Here is a 14,890-nt window from a genome sequence, read left to right as displayed (position 1 = left end):
GGGAGAATATACTAAGATTTAGATTACACTTAGTAACACTATTAACTCTAATTTTTAAAATAATCTATATATTTTTTATTACAGAAGCTTAAAGGTTTAGTTTTTAAAATTGGTAAACACAGGTAAGAAAACAGAAGGGAAAAGTTCCTAATAAGGTCATTGCTCAGAGACAGCTTCTGCAAACACTGTTAAATCCAGTATCTACCTACTAGCCCTGAAATCATCCTTGACCATGCTCTTTCACATCACAATCAACACATTCTGTTGATTCTGTCTTCAAAATATAACTCAAGGGCTGGGGATGTGGCTCAAGCGGTAGCGCGCTAGCCTGGCATGCGTGCGACCCGGGTTCGATCCTCAGCACCACATACCAACAAAGATGCTGTGTCCGCAAAGAACTAAAAAAAAATAAATATTAAAAAAATTCTCTCGGGCTGGGGATGTGGCTCAAGCGGTAGCGCGCTCGCCTGGCGCTCGCCTGGCATGCGTGCGGCCTGGGTTCGATCCTCAGCACCACATACCAACAAAGATGTTGTGTCCGCTGAGAACTAAAAAATAAATATTAAAAATTCTCTCTCTCTCTCTCTCTCTCTCTCTCTCTCTCTCTCTCTCTCTCCTCTCTCTCACTCTGTCTTTAAAAAAAAAACTTGAATTTTGTCTAGAGTTAATGGGAAGAACTTTAAATGAATTAACATGATTAAATTTATATTTGAGACTATAAAAGATGAGGAAGTAAAGCAGGATACAGTGGAGAACAATTGTAATTCCAGCTACTAAAGAGGCTGAGGCAGGAGGATTACAAGTTTCAGTCCAGCCTTGACAATTTAATGACATCTGTCTCAAAAATAAAAAATAAAAAGGGCTGGGAATATAGTTCAGTGGCAGAGCACTCACTTAGTATGCATGAAGTCCCAGGTTTGATTCCTAGGACAAGAGAGAAAGGGAAGAGGAAGAGGGGATGAGACTAAATAGAGATCAAGAAACTGTTCAGCAAGGAATGTTGCAGTTGGGCAACAACAACAAAAAAAAACCAAACAGGACAAATTTGAGAGAAGTAAGGAGGTAGAAAATCGAAGATTTGCTGACACCTACATATGGAAGTAAGGTACAAATTTCCAACTCTGATAGACAAAGAGGGTGTGGTGTTATTCATTACAACTGAGCACATGAGAAAATACTTTATAAGTAGAAAATTGTTCCTGGTGTAATTCAAAGTTCTTAGAACTTTGCACAATATCCCTGAGACAAGTACTTTATAGCTAAGGAATCTAAGCCCAGGGGTATTGAGAAATTTGTATACCACATAGGTGAGAGGTGAGAGCACCAATACATGATTATTATTACTTTGATCTCTACATATGCCTGAACAACTTTCCATCACTTTAACTCAATTATATTAATTATTAAAAAAATACTCTTCTCCCCCTGAAAACACAATCTCTCAAAAACCCTTTCTTGTTTTCCAATTTTTTTCTATATCTGTTCTTCCTATAGAATCTCAGTGTATCTCCAGCCAGCATTCTTCTTCATACTGTGTCACTTGACACTTAAATTCCATACTTGTAGCATACTTGTATCTCAATTATTTAACACCCCACCAAATGAATATATTTAAAGCACTACCATAATTACGTTACTTTTCTTCTGCTTTCAATATTTTCAATGGTTTTCTATTACTTTCAAGCAAACAGCTCAGTATTTAGGTATATGGTATTTACAGCCTTCTGAAGCCTAGCCCCAAATAATCTACCTGCCATTGCTCCATTATATGAATCTTTTAACTTCACAAAAATCTTTTACTTGATAACCTAACACAAATCCTTTTTTAGTGACCTTGCATGCTCCTACATTTCTGCAGTGTTAACATGAAAATCAAACATGCCCTGCACTATATCCCTCTATTGCCCTGCCTGCTATTTAAATATCTTACTAACTCATATTTCTCACATGTTCACATCCTATCACCTTCTGAAAATAGATAAGACTTTCAGGCTAAAATACCTAATATTTTAGCCACTAGACACATGAAATTATTGAACTGAAATTAAAAATGTAGGGCTGGGATTGTGGCCCAGTGGCAAAGCGCTTGCCTTGCATGTAAGAGGCACTGGGTTCGATCCTCAGCACCACATAAAAATAAATAAAATAAAGCTATTGTGTCCATCTACAACTAAAAAAAGTTTTTTAAAAAATTAAAATGTGGGCTGGGGACGTGGCTCAAGTGGTAGCGTGCTAGCCTGGCATGCGTGCGGCCAGGGTTCGATCCTCAGCACCACGTACAAACAAAGATGTTGTGTCCGCCAAATACTAAAAAATAAATATTAAAAAATTCTCTCTCTCTCTCTCTCCCTCTCTCTTACTCTCTCTCACTCTCTCTTTAAAAAAAAAAAAATTAAAATGTATGGGCTGAGGATGTGGCTCAAGTGGTAGCACGCTCGCCTGGCATGCATGTGGCCCGGGTTCAATCCTCAGCACCACATACAAACAAAGATGTTGGGTCCACCTAAAACTAAAAAATAAATATTAAAAAATTCTCTCTCTCTCTCTCTCTCTCTCTCTCTCTCTCTTAAAAAAAAATTAAAATGTATGAGGGGCTGGGGTTGTAGCTCAATGGTAAAGCATTGCCTCGCATGTGTGAGGCACTGGGTTTAATCCTCAGCACCACATAAAAATAAATAAAGATACTGTGTGTTCATCTACAACTAAATAAATTTTTTTTTTTTAAGAGAGAGTGGGGGGGGGAGAGAGAGAGAGAGAGGGAGAGAGAGAGAGAGAGAATTTTTAACATTTATTGTTTAGTTCTCGGCGGACACAACATCTTTGTTGGTATGTGGTGCTGAGGATCGAACCCGGGCCGCACGCAGGCCAGGCGAGCGCGTTACCGCTTGAGCCACATCCCCAGCCCCTAAATAAATATTTTTAAAAAATTAAAATGTATGATACATGGAGCTGGGGCTGTAGCCCAGCATCAGAGCACTTGCCTAGCATGTGGGAGGCACTAGGTTCAATTCTCAGCAGCACATAAGAATAAATAAATAAAATAAAGGTATTGTGTCCAAATATAACTAAAAAATATATTTAAAAACCTTATAAACATGTATAATACACATTTTTTATTTATTAATATTTTTAGTTGCAGATTGGCACAATATCCTTATCTTATTTATTTATTTTTATGTGCTGCTAAGGATCGAACCCAGTGCCTCACACATGCTAGATAAGCGCTCTGCTGCTGGGCTACAATCCCAGCTATTTATTTATTTTTTGTACTGAGGATTAACCACTGAAATATATCCTCAGTTCTTTTTGTTTCATTTTGAGACAGGATCTCACTAAATTACCGAGGATGTCCTCAAACTTGCAATCCTTCTGCCTTGGTTTCCCAAGTCACTGGGATCATAGGCATGCAAAACCATGCCTAGCAAATTCAACTTTCATAAAACATTTTAGTTGAATTTAAATCCAGTCTCATAGTCATAATAGCTACCATTTCCATTACTAAAGGACCACACATACCTAGCAGTCACTATATAAGCAGTGCAAACAAAACATTTCCACATCACAGAAAATTCTACTGAATTGCACTGCTATAGGGCACAAATAATGTCTGAATCATCTCTGAACTCCAAAAAAAAAAGAAAAGAAAAAAGAAAAAGTATCTTGCACAGAGTAAGCACTTTAAAAATTACCTGTTTCTTTTATTTCAATTCAATACAAGCAAGCTTACTTTGCCAGATTGATGTTCATATAAGCTTTTCTATTATACCAGCAAAATTATTCCTAGCATTCTTTTGTTTTTTTTAACTCAGAGTACTGTAATTTTTTTTCAGGGGGTGGAGAGTATCAGGGATTGAACCCAGGGGTGCTTAACTACCGAGTCTTATCCCCATCTCTCTTTATTTTGAGAAATGGTCTAAGTTACTGAGGCTGGCTTTGAACTTGTGATCATCCTGCTTCAACCTCCCCAAGAGCTGGGATTACAGGTGTAAACCACAAGGCAATTCAAGAGTCTTGATGTGCTCTTGACTGAGGGAAAAAAGAAACAAAAACCATTTTGGTGACACCAGAGAAATCTTAATATGGATTAGATATCTGTATTTTAAAAATAGTGTTGATTTTATTATATATGACACTGGTATTATGATTTATACAGGAAACTATTGTACTTTTAAGAAATGCACTCAACAGGATGTGATGGCACACACCTGTAAACCCAGCAATTTGGGAGGCTGAGGAGAAGGATTACAAGATCAAAATCAGCCTCAGCAATTTAGTCAGGCCCTAAGCAATTGAGACCCTGTCTCTAAATAAAATATAAAAAATAGGGCTGGGGATGTGATTCAGTGGTTGAGTGCCCCTGAGTTCAATCCCCAGTACCAAAAAAAAAAAAAAAAGTAAAATAAAAATTTTTTTTTTTTTTAATTAGCAAAATGTTAAATGAGTTGTGGGTATATTGTTGAATACTGTTGAAATGAGTAGTGGGTATATGGTGATTACTGTACTATCTTTCAAGTTTTTATGTTAGAAAATTTTTATAACTAAAAGTAGGAGCTAGGCCTGGTGGTATGTACTATAATCTCAAATACCTGAGAGGCAGAGGCAGGAGGATTCTGAGGCAGAGGTCAGCCTGGACAACTTGGAGGGACCCTACCTCAAAATAAAAAATAAAAAAGGCTAGGGATGTAGCTCAATGATACAGTGCCCTGAACTGCAAACCTCCTGCCTTAGCCTCCTGAGTTGCTGGGATTACATAGGCATGCCCCACAGCACATATGTGGATTCATACTTGGAATCCTATTTTGTTTAATAAATGGCACATGCCTCATTACAATGATATTATACCTTTCTCCATTGCTCCCAGTAGACTAAACTCAGGATAAAGGCTAACTCAACTTGAGGGCTGAGGTTATGGCTCAGTGGTAGAGCACATGCTCAGCACACGTGAGGCACATGTGAAAATAAGTAAACAAATAAATAAATAAAAGTATTTTTTAAAAAGTAACTCAACTCAGCACCCTAGTATAGTTAATGATAGACAGAAGTTCAGAAATGTTAAGTGAACTCAATTCAGCTAGTACCAAATCTATTGGCTTGCACAATTAAAAAAAAATACAATACATAAAACATATAACAATAGCAAACCGATTATTTTTTGAAAACAACAGTTAGAGGGGTGGGGATGTACTTCAGTGGTAGAGTACATGTGTAGCATGCTAGGCACTAGGTTCAATCCCCACCACCAAAAAATAAAAACAAAAAACGTTAAGGAAAAGGGTTTGCTGGGTACCCAGGTGAAATTCCAGCTACTAAAGAGGCTGAAGTGGGAAATCACAAGTTTGAGGCCAGCCTGGGCATCTAATCAAGAAACTGTTAAAATAAAAAAATGAGGCCCGTGTGGTGGCCCCTACTGTAATCCCTGTGATTCAGGACGCTGAGGCAGGAGGACTGCAAGTTCCAGGCCAGCCTCAGCAACTTAGCAAGGTCCTATGCAACTTAGTTAGATCCTGTCTCAAAATATAATATTAAAGGGATCCGGGATGTGGCTTTGTGGTTAAATACACTTGGGTTCAAACCTCAATACAAAAGAAAGAAGAGGGTTGGGATATAGATCATTAGTAGGGCACCCCTAGGTTTAATCTCTAGTACCATAAGTTAATTAATTTTGTAAAACTGCTAGGGATGTAGCTCTGGTGGTAGAATATTTGCCTAGCATGTGCAAGGCCCTGGGTTCAATCCCCAATACTGCAAAACCAAATAAATAAATAAAATTGCTTTACTCTTCTAGAATACCACTTAAAACACAAGAGAATTTAATAGTCATCAGTTAAGGAATAGCATAAATAAAATATAGACATAAATAACTAAAAGTAGAAAAAATTTACCATACTGAAGACAACAGGAAAGCAGAGACAACTGGCAAATAAATTAGTTTTTTTAAAAGTGGCACATGCCTGTAATCCCAGCGACTCGGGAATCTGAGGCAGAAGGATCAAAAGTTGAAACCAGTCCAGGCAACTTTGCAAGACCCTTTGTAAAAATTATAAATGAAAAGGACTGGAAGGATGGGGGATGTAGTTCAGCGGTAGAGTGACCCAGGGTTCAATCTGCAATACAGAAAAAAAAATGTAAAAATATCAGAATAACAATAACATCAAACTAACATTTCTTTAGACTAATTATGTCAAGAATTCTGCTGTTTTTCCTTGGGGAACTCTCACAAACCTGTGTCATCTCATTATCTTCATCTGGCAGTTTAGGAAGATGATGACACAAGTAGTTAAGCAGCCAAGTAAAGACTCAAACGATTCAATTTTTACTCCAAAGATGCACTTGCTCTCAACCAATGAACTTAAGCATTATGTCAGCAATATCTATTTTCATTTCCAATTATGTTAAAAACTGACTCCTGAAAGTTTTTGTTTGTTTGCTTTTTACTATCAGTTTTTACAGAACTTTGGATTCTGGCAATATCTACATCACTTGAGTCTTCCCTCAAATACCATATGAATTGGCAAAGAGGTAGAGAAAATTGAACCCTTGCATGGGTGAGAAGGTAATTATGTATAGCCACTATGGAAAACAGTGTGAAGGTTCCTCAAAAGATAAAAAATAGAACTACTACATGATCCAGCAATCTCATCACTAAGTATATATCCAAAGGAAGTCAATATAGCCAATAATATATTTGTACTTCCATGTTTACTGCAGCATTATACACAATGGCCAATATAAGGAATCAACTAAGTGTCAATCAACACATGAATGGACAAAGAAAATGTGGCATATATACACAATGGAGTATGAATGAAATTTAACCATGGGGGAAAAAAAAAGCTGGGGGTGTGTGGTACACACAAGACACTGAGGTGGCTGAGGTAGGAGGACCACACATTCAAGGTCGGTCTCAGCAATTTAGCAAGTTGAGACTTAGTGAGACCCTGTCTCAAATTAGAAAATTTTAAAAAAAAAGGAGGACTGGGGTTGTGGCTCAGTGGTAGAGCACTCACTAGGCACATGCGAGGCACTGAATTCGATCCTCAGCACCACATAAAAATAAATAAATAAAAATAAAGGTACTGCACCCAACTACAATGGAAGGAAGGAAGGAAGGAAGGAAGGAAGGAAGGAAGGAAGGAAGGAAGGGAGGAAAGGAGGGAGGAAGGGAGGGAGGGAGGGGACTGGGGATGAAGCTCAATGGTAAAGAACCCTGAGTTCAATCACCAGTATGGAGTGAGGGAAATCCCCTCATTTGCAACAATATGGATGGAACTGGAGATCATTATATGAAGTGAAATAAGCCAAGCACAGAAAGACAAGTACCACATAATCTCATGTGGAATTTTAAAAAGTCGATCCCCAGCCCTCATATGAACTTAAATTCTTTTTTCTTTACTTGCAGTGCTAGAAATTGAATCCAGGTTCTTAAGCATGCTAGGCAAACACTGTACCAATGAACTATACCCATCAACCTCAAATAGTTTTAACATCCTAATATGAAACTAGAATCTCAGAATTGGAAAAGCTATTAAAAACTATCTTCTATTGCCAAGCACAATGGTACACCCCTGTAATGCCAGCTACTTAGGAGGCTCAGGTAGAGAAAGGCAAGTTTGAAGCCAGCCTAGACAACTTAGTGAGACTCTGTCTCAAAATGAGATAAAATAAAGGGCTGGGAATGTACCTACATGGTAAAACACTTGCCTAACATATGTGAGGCTCTAGGTTCAATCTCCAGTATAGCAAAAGACAAAACCAAAATAAAACAAACAGCGCTGGGGTTGTGGCTCAGTGGTAGAGTGCTTGCCTAGTATGCATGAAGCAGTGGGTATGATTTTCAGCACCACATATAAATACATAAAATAAAGGTCCATTGACAACTACAAAAATATTTAAAACAAAGCAAACCCAACATCTTGTCCAATTTAATTCAATTCAACAAACATTTTCTAAATTGTTTCACTATGACAAACCTTGATAACATAGTTCAGAACAAAAAGACACAACCACTGTTCTCATAAAGAATAAATACCCAGCTTTGGGGCTGGAGCTGGGACTCAGCAGTAGAGCGCTCGCCTACCACATGCGAGGCCCTGGGTTCGATCCTCCGCACTACATAAAAATAAGTAAAATGAAGATATTGTGTCCAACTACAACTAAAAAATAAATATAAAAAAAAAGAATACTGAGCTTTTAAGTCAGAAGCAAGTAAATTATGAAAAAAGGGGAAATAAGAGTCTAACATTCAAAAATCCCCAAAACAAAACACAACAATATCCCTTTTAAAACCAGCAATTGTTTTGGACCTTCTTATTTTGGTCATGGCACAGACTCCTCAAACTTAAAACACATCTTTCTTCTCAGCAGTAAATCTGCCATCAAGTTCAACTCTCTGTCCTCAACTTTCTAATTCCTCTGCCAATAACCAAATTCATTACCATGACAACTGAAAAAATTTCCTAATGTGTACTCTTCTTGGTTTCTTCTTTCTCCAATCCATCCCACATTGACAGATTAGTATTTCCAAAACATCTCTAATGTAAAACTTCCCAATCCTTCCCAAGACCCCTTTAAAATCCATTGACTTCCTAATAGTGTCAGAACATATTAAAACATCTGCAGATATCAGCTGGGAGTCTGTGTGCTCAATTAAGGTTGCCCCTTAATTAAATCTCTATGTTCCCAGTAACAGAAATCAAATGGAAACCCCAGAAAACTCTGCATGTATTTGGCAAGAAAATCCCTCTGCTTTTTCTCACCCCTCACCAAGACCACCAAAACTTACTCTGGCCCAACCAGGTCTAAGGTCTAAAATTAACCTGCCTTTACTTATTTTCATATCCTCCACCCAAGAAGCCCAGAAATCCCAATACTTCATCCTGCAGAACCCAATTCCTAGACAGCTTACCTCCTCTAACCTCACCTCCTGCCCTACTCATCTCTTCCATCCTTTTCAGATACACTTGCAGCACAAATTCAAAGATCAGAAATTTCCCTGTAACTTGAACCTTCTGGAAAGAAACCCTTTTACCTTCTTGCTTTAACTGAATCCTGGTTTCTCCACAGGAACATTGCTTCTTTTATACACCTGTCAGGCATAGCTGTTTCCTCTCCCACACCCTTCACTTCACACTCTTACAAGCACTTTCACACCATTCTCTCTTCCTCATTATTAAAAAACCCAGCTTTGACTCTCATATGATCAGACTGTATTACTGCAGTCATATGCTACAATCTTTCCTTACACCCCCAATCACCAACAGTCACATGACTTTCAAGTTGTTAATCCTACCACCTTTTTAAATTCACCCCTCCCTGTCTTACCTACTAACATAAATCCAATGGCAAACATTTTTTTTAATTTGTTCAGATTAGTTATACAAGAGAGTAGAATGCATTTTGACACATTGACACAAATGGAGCACAAGTTCTCATTTCTCTGGCTGCACACATTGCAGAGTCACACCATTTGTGCAATCATACATGTACATAGGGTAATAATGTCTGCCTCATTCCACCATCCTTCCCACCCCCACACCCCTTCTTCTCCCCTCTGCCCAATCTAAAGTTCCTCCATTCTTCTCTACCCATCTAGTCACCCATTATGAATAAGCATCTGCTTATCAGAGAATGGTGCGCACCCTCAATTTGCCCCTCACTATACCACAATCCCAGTAAAATCCAATGCTCTGCCTTATTGACACCTATGGATAGGAAAACACACTTGGTCCCACTAACATCACTTTCAATTCATGAACATAAACTCCAGATGGAACTTCATTGCTGCACAGCGTGCACACTCTTACTTCCAGTTCATCCACCGCTCTCCTTCTCTCCAGTCACTAAATTCATATCATCCTCTCCACAAACCCAATACCTCTTCATTCTCCACAAACCCAACCATCATTATTCTCAACTCTTTGATTTCTACCTAAGAAAACTGGAGCAACAAGATTTCCCACAGTACCATATACATATATGTATGCATACACACACACACACACATTTGTACGTGTGTATTTGTGTGTGTGTATGGTGAGCTCTCTTTTACTCTGAATGAACTGCCTTGCCTTTGCTGGTCAAAACCAACCCTTTTGCCGGGCACAGTGGAGCACGTCTATAATTCTATTAGCTCAGGAGGCTGAGGCAGGAGGATCACAAGTTCAAAACCAGCCTCGGTAAGAATGAGGTGCTGAGCAACTCTGTGAGATCCTGTGTCTAAATAAAATACAATAGGGCTGGGGATGTGGCTCAGTGGTCAAGTGCCCCTCAGTTCAATCTTTTGTACACACACACACACACACACACTTGGAGCACCCCAAGGCTAGACACTCAGACTTCACTCTTTTCTTTCTATACACTGCCCAGGTAATCTCATTCAGTCTCATGGTTCTGCCATCAAAATACTGATGACAGAGGCTCGGGCTAGGGCTCAGCAGTGGAGCACTTGCCTAGCACTGTGAGGTCCTGGGATCGATCCTCAGTACCACGTAAAAATAAATAAAATAAAGGTATCGTGTCCAACTACAACTAAAAAATAAATATTAAAAAAAAAATACTGGGGGACTGGGGATGTGGCTCAAGTGGTAACGTGTTCGCTTGGCATGCACGGGGCACTGGGTTCGATCCTCAGCACCACATAAAAATAAAATAAAGATATAGTGTCCACCAAAAACTAAAAAATAAATAGTAAAAAATTCTCTCTTTAAAAAAAAAAAAGAAAGAAAAGAAATACTGGGGCTGGGGCTATAGCTCAGTGGCAAAGCGCCTGCCTAGCATGCGTGAGGCACTGGGTTCGATCCTCAGCACCACATAAATAAATAAAATAAAGGCATTCTGTCCATCTACAACTATAAAAAATTAAAAAATACTGATAACAGTCAGGAATGGTGGTGCACACCTCTAATCTCAGTGACTTGGGAGGTGGAAGGAGGAGGATTATAAATTCAAAGCCAGGGGCTGGGGATGTGGCTCAAGCGGTAGAGCGCTCACCTGGCATGCCTGCGACCAGGGTTCAATCCTCAGCACCACATACCAACAAAGATGTTGTGTCCACCGAGAACTAAAAAATAAATATTAAAAAAATTCTCTCTCTCTCTCTCTCTCCTCTCTCACTCTCTCTTTAAAAAAAAAAAAAATTCAAAGCCAGCTTCAGTAATTTAGTAAGATTCTGTCTCAAAATAAAAAAAAAAAAATAAAAAGGGCTGGGGATATAGCTCAGTACTAGGATACTCTAGTTCAATCCCCAATATGGAGCGGGGGAGGGGGACTGACAACTTGCCAATTAATTTCACCAGTCTTAAACTTTTATCCTGAATACCAAATCTGTATATGCAACTGCCTACTCGGCATCTCAAACTAAATGTTCAAAATGAAACTATCTCCTCCTGCAAAAAACTCCCCATCCCCACCCCAAAACCCAGCCTTCTTCATCTCTATCAACCGCAATTCCCTTCTTCCAATTGTTCAGACCAAAAAATTGTGTCACCATTTTTACTCCTTTTCCTTGTTCCCTGCATATTTTGTCTAGACAAGATTGTCCTTTGGTGGGTGAGGGAAAAAAAACAAAACGTGAACAGTAATAAAATTATCTTTATTTTTTGTTTGTTTTTTTTAATGACACGATTTTTTTTTAAGAGAGAGTGAGAGAGAGAATTTTTAATATTTATATTTTAGTTCTCGGCGGACACAACGTCTTTGTTGGTATGTGGTGCAGAGGATCGAACCCGGGCCGCACGCATGCCGGGCGAGCGCGCAACTGCTTGAGCCACATCCCCAGCCCATAAAATTATCTTTAAATGTTAATTAAAATATATGTACTAGGGGCTGGGGATGTGGCTCAAGCGGTAGCGCGCTCGCCTGGCATGCGTGCGACCCGCGTTCGATCCTCAGCACCACATACCAACAAAGATGTTGTGTCCGCCGAGAACTAAAAAATAAATATTAAAAATTCTCTCTCTCTCTCTCTCTCTCTCCTCTCTCACTCTATCTTTAAAAAAAAAATATGTACTATACTGAAAATATTAAAAATCACATCTGTGAGTTTCATAAAGACTTAAAGGAAAAATGGTGCTCATAATTTTTAATCATTCCTTACATTCAAGAGGATAATTTCCAATTCCTTAGCTTAGTGTTCAAGGCCCAATCCTATTTTACACTATTTCCTTATATTAAAACAGTTGAGTGGGAGCTGGGGATGTGGCTCAAGCGGTAGCGCGCTCACCTGGCATGCATGCGGCCCGGGTTCAATCCTCAGCACCACATACCAACAAAGATGTTGTGTCCTCCGAGAACTAAAAAATAAATATTAAAAATTCTCTCTCCCTCTCTCAAAAAAAAAAAAAAAAGATTTCATCTCACTCCAGTTAGAATGGGAGCTGTTAATATATATTATATATATTATATATATTTATAAAATGAATGAGATGTTGATGGACCTTTATTTGCTTATCATATGTGGTGCTAGGAATCAAACACAGTGCCTCACATATATGAGGCAAGTGCTCTATTGCTGAGCTACAACTTCAGCCCCTTAATTTCATTTTGTTGCATATGAATTTCCTGTTCTCCCAGCACCATTTGTTGAAGATGCTATCTTTTCTCCAATGTATGTTTTTGGTGCCTTTGTCTAATATAAGATAACTGTTAATTATGTGGATTAGTCTCTGTGTCCTCTATTCTCATACCATTGGTCTACAAGTCTATTTTGGTGCCAATACCATGTTATTTTTCTTACAACATTGCTCTGTAGTATTGTTTAAGGTCTGGTATAGTGATGCCACCTGCTTCACTCTTCTTGCTAAGGACTGCTTTAACTATTCTGGGTCTCTTAATTTTCCAGATGAATTTCTTAACTGCTTTTTCTATTTCTATGAGGAATGTCATTGGGATTTTGATTGGAATTGCATTAAATCTGTATAGTGCTTTTGGAAGTATGGTCATTTTGAGTATTAATTCTGCCTATCTAAGAACAAGGTAGATCTTTCCATCTTCTAAGGTCTTCTTTCTTTCTTTAGTGTTCTATAGTTTTTCAAGTTGATTCCCAAGTACTTTGTTTTATTTTTTTTAGGCTATTATAAATAAATGGGGTAGTTTTCCTCATTTTCCTTTCAGAGGATTTGTCACTGATATACAGAAATGCCTTTGATTTATAGGTATTGATTTTATATTCTGCTACTTTGCTGAGAGCCATAGCTGAGTCCGAATGACACATGGCATGGTTGAGAGGTGACGCCAGCAAGCCATTGAGATGATAATGGTTATGTTAAGCTGTGTATATTAGACCCCTGCTGCCCGCCTGGCCTGCTACTTTGGAGTCCTGCTACTTTGGAGTTCTCGTGGGGATTCCCGGAGAGTTCCCATTGGTTGGGGAAGTGCCAGAGGAGGGATTTCCGGTTGGTGGTTGCTGGAGGAGCCAGTTTGGGAAAGTTCCCAGGAGCATGTGTGGAGTGTGCTGGTGGAGTTCAGAAATAAAGTTTGTTCCTGCTTCAGTGGCTTGTGATTTGTGCCCAGCCAAACTGCAGCACTACTTTGCTGAATTTATTTACTAGTTCTAGAACTTCTCTGGTGGAATTATTTTGGGTCTTCTAGGTACAGAATCATATCATCAGCAAACAGTGCTAATTTCAGTTCTTCTTTTCCTATCTGTATCTTTCGTCTGTTTAATTGCTCTGGCCAGTGTTTCAAGAACTATGTTAAATACAAGTGATGAAAGAGGGCATCTCTGCCTTGTTCCAGTTTTTAGAGGGAATGCTTTCAATTTTTCTCCATTTAGAATCATGTTGGCCTGGGGCTTAGCATACCCATTTTTATTTTCAATTCAACTTCATGTTTATGTCAGGCCCACCTAATCTACATCCTCTAATTTCCAAGCCCTAACTCAGTAAAACCTTCCTTCCCTCCCATACAGGCTATCCCCCAGTGACAAATCCCAGTTCTGAACTCATGAAGCACTCACTATTCATATCACTAACTTGACACTGGTTCTATTTTTTTTTCCATCTGTAGTTTCTACATCCTATCTTTTCAGCAAGAAAGAAGGTCCCTTCAAAGTCCGAGGGTATATCTTAGACCTATGAGTTTTGCCCCATCCAAATATCATGGCCAAACACAAGAAATTCTTTTTTTTTTTTTTTTTAAAGAGAGAGTGACAGAGGAGAGAGAATTTTAAATATTTATTTATTTATTTATTTTAGTTCTCGGCGGACACAACATCTTTGTTGGTATGTGGTGCTGAGGATCGAACCCGGGCCGCACGCATGCCAGGTGAGCACGCTACCACTTGAGCCACATCCCCAGCCCCATAAGAAATTCTTAATACGCCTCTGCTTAGACTTGCATTGTCACAAACTGCTGTGGAATAAAAGCATGAATAATATCAAGGAATCTTAAAATGAACACTAGGTATACCTAAAAATAATATATAATTTTTCCTAAAATTTGTAAGCATTTTTCTGATTAGGGGACGGATACTAGGGATTGAACCCAGGGGTGCTTTACTGCTGACCGCTGAGCTATATCCCAGTCCTTTTCATTTTGAGGGAGGGTCTCTCTAAGTTGCTAAAGGGCTCATTAAATTGCTGAGACTGGCCTCCAACTTTGATCCTCCTACCTCAGCCTCCTAAACCACTGGGATTACAGGCATGATCCACTAGCTCATTTATTTTTGAAATGGTCAAAAACTAGACTTTGACCACTTAAGTTTAATACCTCTTACCACTTTTTCTACAAAAATAAAATAAAGCTAGAGTGATATAATCCCAGCTATAATTCTATCCGGGAGGCTGAGGCAGGAAGATTGTAAATTCAAGGCCAGTCTCAGCAACTTAGTAAGACCCTATCTCAAAACAAAATATAGAAAGGGCTGGGAATGAGGGCTGGGGTTGTGGCTCAG

At 38.8% G+C, this 14,890-nt stretch overlaps 1 protein-coding gene across 8 annotated transcripts in view; it reads right to left on the bottom strand.

Moving 5' to 3' along the window:
• Positions 1-14,890, bottom strand: part of Gapvd1 (GTPase activating protein and VPS9 domains 1) — a 90,064-nt gene that overhangs the window by 56,387 nt on the left and 18,787 nt on the right. For 7 of the 8 annotated variants that reach the window (XM_078048215.1, XM_078048211.1, XM_078048213.1 and 4 more), the window contains exon 2: positions 5,952-6,104. The exons of the other annotated variant lie outside the window; for it this stretch is intronic. The gene's annotated coding sequence lies outside the window, so the exon portion shown is untranslated. The remainder of the gene's footprint in view (positions 1-5,951; positions 6,105-14,890) is intronic. 8 annotated transcript variants of the gene reach the window in all.

Source organism: Ictidomys tridecemlineatus, chromosome 4, assembly GCF_052094955.1.
Source record: "Ictidomys tridecemlineatus isolate mIctTri1 chromosome 4, mIctTri1.hap1, whole genome shotgun sequence".
In the NCBI taxonomy this organism is placed as follows: Eukaryota; Metazoa; Chordata; class Mammalia; order Rodentia; family Sciuridae; genus Ictidomys; species Ictidomys tridecemlineatus.
Note: the sequence above shows the minus strand (reverse complement) of the source record. Positions and strands in the feature narration are given on the sequence as shown.